Here is a 9,306-nt window from a genome sequence, read left to right as displayed (position 1 = left end):
TCTCTCTCTCTCTCTCTCTCTCTCCCTCCCTCTCCCTTCCTCTCTGAAATCAATAAAAATATATTTTTAAGAAAAGAAACTAGAGTAGGTCATTGGGAGTGTGTCCATTGTGGATGTGTAGAGTTGTAATCTGGTATGGTCTGAAGCCGTCCCCTGGGTGCACTGGCTCTGGGGCCTCCCAGGAGGTGCAAAGTCAGCCACGGCCTGGGGCCACCCGGCAGGAGCTACAGAGAGATCTGCAGATGGCTGCTACTTATATTGGGCTTGGAAGTGCCCAGGCAAGGCCCAGTTGTGAAGCAAGACAGGCTGGTGCTAGTTTGGGGTCTTGGGCCTCTTATTGATAGGTTTGGGCACACTGATATCAGCTACTGCTTGTTTGAGAGATTTTAGAAAAGTCTGGAGCCTGAGCGAGGACAGGCCATTCATATGGAAAAGCTGCTCAAACAGCTTGGGTGGGGCTGCAAATTGGATGGGGCGAGGACTCAGGGAGTCACCAGGGTGGAGCAAACAGTGTGGTCCACGCTGATGGAAACTCAGATATCCTCTGCCACAGGGGAGGTCCCAGCACAGAAACAATGACCTCCTGTCAGCACCCCATCTGAGAACAAACCACCCCCAAGTCCCTGCCCTTATGCCAGACAATCCAGTTCCTCTCCGTATGTCTCTGGATCCCTGAAAGCCTCCACCCAGCACTGGAGCTCAGAGGAAGCTGGACCATGTAAGAACTGCTGGGTCTCCAGCAGCCTCCGTGTCACTCAGCCACAGTCCCTGCTGGTTTTTTCAGCCCAAAGTTACAGGGATGTCTTCCCGGCTCTGGAACCCTGAGGTGTGGGGCTGGGACCGCCTGCTTCTCAGAGGAGGCCTCTGCAGCCAAGATATCCGTCCCGATTCAAGACTGTCCTTTCCGAACACTCAGAACAAAGATCGGTGTGTCCACATACACTAAAATGTAAAAACATGTATGAGAATGATAAAACACCAAAATCTGGCTTGTTTCACCTCTGGAGAGCTAGGAGGGAAATGGAGTGGATGTGTACACAGGGGAGTCTGGTATCTGTAATGTGTCCATTAAAATATATCAAATGTGAAGGGGAAAAAAGTTAAATGAGGTTATAGGGTGGGGCCCTAATTCCACAGGACTGGTTTCACACAATGAGGAGGCAGCTGTCTGAAAGCCAAGAGGAGTGGCCTAAGGAGAAACCACACCTGCTGACACCTTGATTGTGCACTTCCAGCCTCTAGAACCGTGAGAAAATAAAATATTTGTGGTTTAAACCACCAGGTCTATGGTGTTTTGTATGGCAGCCATAGTTGACTAATACAGGCTCCTCCTACCACAGCCCCAGGAAATGCGTTACCAAAAGGTGGTGGGGTTTTTTTTCCCTTCATTACTATGAAACCAGAATTAAATATAAAAATAATGATAACAATAGCTCCAGTGGGAAAGCCTGGCCTCTACACGTCTGAATGTTTTGAATTCTCAGATTGGCCTTGGGAGGCTGGGATGATTACAGTCCCATTTTGCAAATGGAGAAACAACCCCCACAATCTCCATGACTAAAACATCAAAGACTTATTTCTTGCTCATGCTACGTGCTCATGGCAGGTAGGTGGGTGTGACCAGGATCAGGAGAGCTCTGGTTCACATCTATTCATTCAGGAGCCAGTGGGCAGAGCCCAACACGGCGCAGGGAAAGGGAGGGACCATGGCAAACCACACACTGGCTTCCAACCTGGAAGTTACACTCCCACTTGCATCTCATTGGCCAAAGCAGGTCACAGGTTCCACTCTCATGTCAAGAGGGCTGGGCAGGTGCAATCCTACCAGGTGCCCAGAATGAGGAGAACTGAAATGCGTATTGCTGGGTGCGAGTTCCTCTGCTAGGGGCTGGACCTCCGAGGACGCCGGGACCTGGAAGAAGACTCGCGTAGCCGAGGTGTATGGGACACGCTTTATTGCACACACAGCAGCCGCTGCAAACACGGCAGCCACACGCAGGCTGGTCAGCGGCGCATTTTACACTAACTCGGACAAAAGAGGCTTCTTGCCAAGGAGTGACATCAGTGTTACACACGATAAAGGTGCGCCTGCGCAGTGCGTGCAAACTGCCGTGTCATTGCCTTTGCACGTGTGTATGGCACACGGGCCTTTAACATCCGGCGTACTCTGGTCAGGGTCCCCACGTGTATGAACAGCTCAATCGACACACCACTGAGATTCACACCGGAGCCCACACTCTCAACCACTATGCTTTCCTGAGAGAAATGTCCAGGCAGGCCTGCCCTCCTCCGTGGATTCATCCAATGGCTCATTCATTCACTTGGCAGGTGCTGGGCCCGGGAGTTGGGGGAAGAAGTACAGAGAGCCAAGAGATATTTAGAATGAAGCGTTGGTAGAATTTGGTCCTGGGTTAGCTTTGGGGGGGGGGGGGGGCGTGCCAACCATTCGTCCATTCATCCATTCCGCATCTATTGAGCACCTGCTCGGTGCAGCTGTTCTAGGTTCGGGGCAGACAGCTGCCGACACCCAGAGATCCCTGTCCTTGGGGAGCTGACAACAAAGTGTCGCATGTGCTGTCCCCGGGGAGCCAGTGTTATGAGGGAAAATGAAGCAGGTGCTGGGAAAGCTGAGGTACGAGAGTCAGGGAACCCCCAGATATCTGGTTTGTTCAACAGGATGACAGGGGACAGTGATGGGGTTCACACTGCCAAAGGGCCAGGCTTGCAAGAAATTAAGACATACATCCACACAAAAAAAGCTTGTACACAAATGTTCACAGCAGCATCCTATATAATAAAAGGCTAATATGCAAATAGACCAAACGGTGGAACAATCGGAACAACCGAACAACCGATTGCTATGACATGTGCTGACCACCAGGGGGCATGTGTGGAACATGACGGGTGTTGGCTGCAGCAGGATGGTGGAGCAGGTGAGCAGGGGTGCCAGACCAAGGCAGGGCACCGGCTGCTGTCATCGGGGCGAGGCTCTGGTGGTTATTGAAAATTCTTTGCTCCCATGCTCTGTGTTCCTGCCAGGCACTCACACCTGCTGCTGGCACTGGCCCTGCTCACACCCGCACCCACTGCTGGTGCCTGGTGCCGGTCCTGATCACTCGGTGCCATCAGCAGGTGCAAACGGGGCCAGCGCCATCAGCGTGTGGGAGCCAAGACCCGCCCCTGTGCCCACCGCAGCCTCAAGGCCCACAGTTCCTTTCAAGGTACACAAATCTGTGCACTGTGCCCCTAGTTACTCACAATAGCCAACAGGTGGCGATAGTCCAAATTTCCATCAGGGATGAAAGGATAAACATAATGGGGTCTATCTGGACCATGAAATATTAGTCATAAAAAAGGAATGAAATGCTACAACAGGGATGAACCTTGAGAACGTTGCATCAGGTGAAGGAGCAGACACAAAAGGCACGTGTTGTAGGATCGCACTCACATGAGATGTCCAGAACAGGCAAATTCGGGAGACCACCTAGGTCTCCCAAATTCAGTGTCTACAGACAGAAAGCAGACAGAAGGTGCCCAAGGGCTGCGAGCGAGGAGAGGGGAGTGGCTGCTAATGGCTACAAGGTTTCTTGTGGAGGTGATGGGAAGGTCGTAAAACTGATTACTCTGCCCTGGCCGGTGTGGCTCAGCCGGCTGGGCAGCCTCCCCTGCACCAAGAGGGGGTTGCAGGCTGGTCCCCAGTAGGGGGCGTGCAGGAGGCAGCTGGTGGATGCTTCTCTCTCCCTCTCCCTTCCTCTCTCTCTAAAATCAATAAAAACACATTTTTAAACATAATAATAAAAATAAACTTGATTGTGGTGACAGTTTCATAGCCCAACGAATATGCCAAAAACATTGACCTGCGTACTTAACGTGAGTGAATTATATGGAAGGTGAATTACATTGTGATAAAACTGTGTTTGTTTTTTACATATGAAACACTTCACGCCTTTGCCTGTCATCCTTGCGCAGGGGCCAGGCTAGTCTTCTCTGTTCCGATTGTAGTATATGTGCTGCCTCCCGGCGCACCCAATAAAACCGGGTTTTTTTTTTTGCAAAAGAAAGAAGAGGGCGGGGATTGGGACGCCAGTTGGAGTTCAGTTCGAGGCGTTGGCGGGAGAAGGCAGCTGGAGACCTAGGCCCGAGGTGCGGGCGGGATTCGGGACAGTGAACGCGGCCATCTTTTACCCCTGGTTGGGGTTGGGGCTTTATTGGGTCCATTGGTTTGTTTTGTTTTGTTTTGTTTTTGCTGCCAGACTTGCAGGCAGCATGGGAGCCAGGAGGGGGCAGCAGAGGACCGTGCAGACCCGCAGACAAGCGTGGCTGCGTGAGGCCCGCTCTCCATCACCTGCCCCCTCCACACACTCCCGTGAATCTGCCCCTTTCTCTACCTTTCTAGGTCTGCAGAGAGTTCACCCAGCTGCACAGACCTGACATAGGCACCTCCCTCCCTCAGTGTCCCTGGGGCAGATACTGGAACCTGCCACCTAGGTCTCCCGAATTCAGTGTCCCGTGGTCTCTACAGCCCAGCCCGGGGCCAGGCTGTTCCTCCCCAGCCTCTCCCCAGCCTCCTACCTGGTCTCCTGCCCCCTGCCATCCTCCCAGCACAAGACAAGACAAGGCATCTTTCTAAAGCCCAAGCTCAGCACTGCCCTTTCCTGCTCAGAATAGAACCATCCATGGCTCCCCAGTGCCCTAAAAAAGTCCAGACTTTTCACCACAACCTCCAACTCCCCACAAGGTCTGGCTCCTAGGGGCCCCTCAGTCTCATCTCTCAGCACCCCCTGCCCCTCACCCCCACCCTGTGGTCTTGATCCCCAGTAGGGGGCGTGCAGGAGGCAGGTTTACTGAACTGAACTTCCTCCAAGCCCTTGCACATTCTGTTCCCACTGCCTGGAGCATGTCCACAGGCACACCACTCCGCTCTACCTGCCCTACCCCCGTTCATCCTCCAGGTCTCAGCTTAGACGCCTCTTCCTCCAGGAAGCCTTCCTTAAACCCCGAGCTGGGTCAGTTTCCCCTGAGTTCATCCACCTCAGCCCTACCCGCTCTGGGTCATTACTGTCTGAAGACAGGTTTGTCTCCCTGCTGGACTGTGAGCCCTGAGAGGGCAGAGACTGTCTCAGTCACCAATGGGTCCCAGCACCACCCAGCATGGGGCAGGCACAGGGTAAGGGCTCAAGAAATGTATGTGGACTAAGTGAATGTGGGTAGATTCTCAAAATCTAGATCCTTCTCTTCGGTACCTAGCAGTCTCCATTCATTCACTGACAAACGTTTATTGAGCAACTACTGTACACCAAGCTCTGTTGAATGAGCTCAACTGGGCACCAGGAACATGAAGAGAAACCAGACCAGCTCCTACTCTCAGAAAATTTGCAGTCTAGTGGGGAAGGCAATCTGGGACCAATGTAATAATAAATAATAAACATTTATTGCTCTAGCCGGTTTGGCTCAGTGGATAGAGCAGTGATGGCGAACCTATGATACGCGTGTCAGAGGTGACACGCAAACTCATTTTTTTTGGTTGATTTTTTTTTGTTAAATGGCATTTAAATATATAAAATGAATATCAAAAATATAAGTCTTTGTTTTACTATGGTTGCAAATATCAAAAAATTTCTATATGTGACACAGCACCAGGGTTAAGTTAGGGTTTTTCAAAATGCTGACACGCCGAGCTCAAAAGGTTCACCATCACTGGGATAGAGGGTCAGCCTGCAGACCAAAGGGCCCCAGGTTCCATTCTGGTCAAGGGCATGCACCTTGATTACAGCACAATCCCTGGCCCAGCCCTGGTTAGGGCTCATGCAGGAGACAATCAATCTATGTGTTTCTCTCACATTGAAGTTTCTCACTGTCTTTCTCTCTCTCTTCCACTCTCCCTAAAAATCAATGGGAAAAAACACCCTTGGGTGAGGATTAACAAATAATAATAATAAACATTTATTGAGCATGTACTGTTTACACCATGCACTGTGCTAAGTGCTGTACATGGAGACCCGGTGCACGAATTCGTGCACATTGAAAGACAATTGATTAGAAGAAATATTTTAGAGGCAGGGGAGGGACCACAGGAGGGCTCCAGAGCGTGTCCAGCCCATCTCACCCAGACCTGATCAGGGCCCATCAGGGCCGGCCGGGGAGGGACCGTGGGAAGGCTCCAGGGTGTGTCTGGCCCATCTTACCCTGTCCCGATCGGCTGGACCCCAGCAGCAAGCTAACCTACCCCTCAGAGCATCTGCCCCCTGGTGGTCAGTGCACATCATAGCGACCGGTTGAGAGAACGGTCTGACATTTAGCATATTAGGCTTTTTTTATATATATATTTTATTGATTTTTTACAGAGAGGAAGGGAGAGGGATAGAGAATTCGAAACATTGATCAGAGAGAAACATCGATCAGCTGCCTCCTGCATACCCACCACTGGGGATATGCCTGCAACCAAGGTACATGCCCCCGACCAGAATCGAACCCGGGACCCTTCAGTCCGCAGGCCGACGCTCTATCCCCTGAGCCAAGCCGGTTAGGGCCATATTAGGCTTTTATATATTTAGATCCTTGTGACAGTTTTGTGAAGGAAGAACTACATTATCCCTATTTTACTGATGAGGAAACTGAGTCAGGGTATAAGTGGACAAACTGGGAATGGAATCGTCTTTCTAACACCCAAGCTTTACCCTCCTCTTTTTCCAGCCTGAAGAGAGAAGAGGTAGCCCACGCCCACAGCCCCCGCTGGGGTCTGTGTGTCCTGCAGGGGGCCCTGCCTTCCACAAGAGGGCGCGGAGGAGCGCGCAAGGCTTAGCCTGGGTGCTAACCGGAGGGCGGGATTTCGGGCCTGGGGCGAAGCGCTCGGCCCAATGAGGAAGAGACCAGGGTCCTAGGCTGGACCTAGGAGCGCAGGAGCCCTCGCTCTGCCCACTCACGCTCTGCCCACCAGAGGTCACTGCCTGCCACCACCACCCCTTCCTCTGAGTCCAGGGCGCCCCTAGATTCTCAGGGCTGTGGCTGCTTATTTCGCAAATGAGGAAGTGGCTGTATGGGGAAGGAAGCGGGCTGGGCCGTGACCAAGAGTGATTATGATTCATGGGGAAAACCCTTCCTCGGAATCCAACCGCTTTGTGAGCAAAGGGCATTGCCCTCTGAAGCAGTGGCTCGGCAGCTGGCGCAGGGGGAGCGGCCGTCGAGGGGGGTGCAGGCTCTCTCCTGTGCCAGGGCGGGGGCGGGGGGGTGGGGAGGGTGAGTCTGGAGGGAGGGGTTCCACAGGGGACTTGGAGGCCAGGAGGCCACTGCTGAAGCAAAGATGTCGAAATAGCTAACCATTTTGACCCCCTCCAACCTGCACTGCGCCCCCCCATCCCCCCTGCACCCATCTTGCCTCAGACCTTCAGCACCCTACTGTCTGTGTCATGGGTTATGCATATATGCATACAAGGTCTTCGGGGGTCAATGGGGGAGAGAGGGGGACATATGTAATATTTTCAACAATAAAGAATGATTAAAAACAAGATAAATCAATGAATGACAAAACAATCATAACACATTAAAATAATAACAATTATTATTAATAATAATAATCATCCTGCCCCAGGAAGCGTTCAGGGTGATAAAAGGGCCCTGGAGCTAGATGCGGGCGATGGCTGCCCGAGATGAATTTTCTGGGGAGGGACTTATGCCCCCGTGAAGCTGATAAAGAGATTATATTGTTCCGGAGACAAAAGTGAATTTGAACACTGGCTGGGCATTTGAAGAGACTAGGGCAATGCCTGTTTTCACTTTTGAGGTGAAATAGTGACACTGGGGATGTGGTTTTCTAATGAGGCCCTCACATTTTAGGGGTGCAGGCTGAAGTACCTACGAATAAAGTTAGAACACGGCTGGAATTTGCTTTCAAATGATATGGGAGGGGAGACCAGATGCTCTCTCTCCAGCCACCTCCCACTGCCCCCTCCCCCATCACTCAGCTCCAGCCACACAGCCTCCCAGCTGCCCGCCCTCACCGGTCACCTTCCTGCCCCAGGGCCTTTGCTGTCCCTTCTGCCAACCCCTTTCCCTGCGACGTTCCCTCCTCAGAAAGCCCCCCCGCCATTCCCCATCCTCTCGCCCGTGTTATGTTTTATAGCACTTATCTCTCCCTGACGTGATCCGCGGTATCAGTTGTTTGATTATTGCCCATCTCCCTCCAATAGGACTTAGCCTCACAGGGAAGCGAAGTGGCCTGTATCCTTGACGCAACCTGGCAGATAGTCAACGCTCAATAAATATTTGTTAAATGATTGAATAGCCTGGAAAACCCCAGGTAAATGAGGTGAGAGGGGAAGGAGGAGGGGGGCAAGGTGGATATCCGAGCGAAGGGAACAGCCCGTGCCAAGGCCTGAGGCGGGCTCCCCCGCCCACTGTCCCCTCTCGCACGGGGGTCTGCGTGCTCTTTCCCAGGTTGAGGAGTTAAGGGGACATAGGTCCCTTCTCCCCAGGAACATGACCAAGCCGGGATCTGGCCAGGTGGCACAGGAAGCCACACCCTGGGGTCAGATCCGTGAGTAAATATTGCAGCAGCCTCAGCCTCGCCCTGGTGAGATACCGGGAGGGGGAGGGGGTTTCAGAAACCTGCCAGCCAACCCCTCAGCTCCAAGGTCTCTGCCCGGGGAGGACAGGCCAAGAGTCCTGCCAGGGGACACAGGCCACCCACCTTATCTACGTAGCAAACACTGACTAAGCCTGGTAGGTGGGGCCTCAGCCTGGGGGCTGAATGAGGTGGTCCCAGTCAGCCTGGACTCCCCAAGGAATGAATGAGGTGGCTGGTGAGAGGAGAGGGCTGGGAGTGGGGGAAGGGAGCTGACAAAACAGGGTCAGAGAACCTTGTCCCCAGCTGGCCATGTGGAAGATGAGACATATCCACTCCAGCTTCTCGAGGCAATGACCCTGAACCTCCAGTTTCCTTGTCTGCAAAACAGGCTCCAGCCTCAGGGCCTCACACTTACCAAAGCACTCCTGCCCCAGGGCCTTTGCACTGGCTGTTCCCTCTGCCAGGAAGGCTCTTCCCCCAGAATCACGTGGGTCCCTTCCTGAGTCTAAGGAACACATAAAATAGAGTTGTGTTCACCAAGCTGCTACAAGTATTAATGTGATGAGGGTCCAGGCATGAGGAAAGACTCCATTCCTGTTCTCACTAGCCCGGGAACTTAAACTTTCTGGAACGTTCCAGTCCTGCCTGAGTGCCTGGCCCTCCAGGTAGCCCTCTAATCGTGCCCTGAAGGACTCACATATCCAGGCCACCTGACACCCATTATCCAGGCCTTGGCACAGCGT

At 52.7% G+C, this 9,306-nt stretch overlaps 1 non-coding gene across 1 annotated transcript; it reads right to left on the bottom strand.

Moving 5' to 3' along the window:
- Positions 1-3,924: 3,924 nt before the first annotated feature.
- Positions 3,925-4,026, bottom strand: LOC118674916. Its single transcript, XR_004973758.1, has one exon. It is a non-coding gene; the product is annotated as a U6 spliceosomal RNA (small nuclear RNA).
- Between the last annotated feature and the right edge of the window lie 5,280 nt (positions 4,027-9,306).

Source organism: Myotis myotis, unplaced genomic scaffold, assembly GCF_014108235.1.
Source record: "Myotis myotis isolate mMyoMyo1 unplaced genomic scaffold, mMyoMyo1.p scaffold_m19_p_19, whole genome shotgun sequence".
Lineage (NCBI taxonomy): Eukaryota > Metazoa > Chordata > Mammalia > Chiroptera > Vespertilionidae > Myotis > Myotis myotis.
The sequence above is the reverse complement of the archived record's forward strand: the minus strand, read 5'-3'. Positions and strand labels throughout refer to the sequence as shown.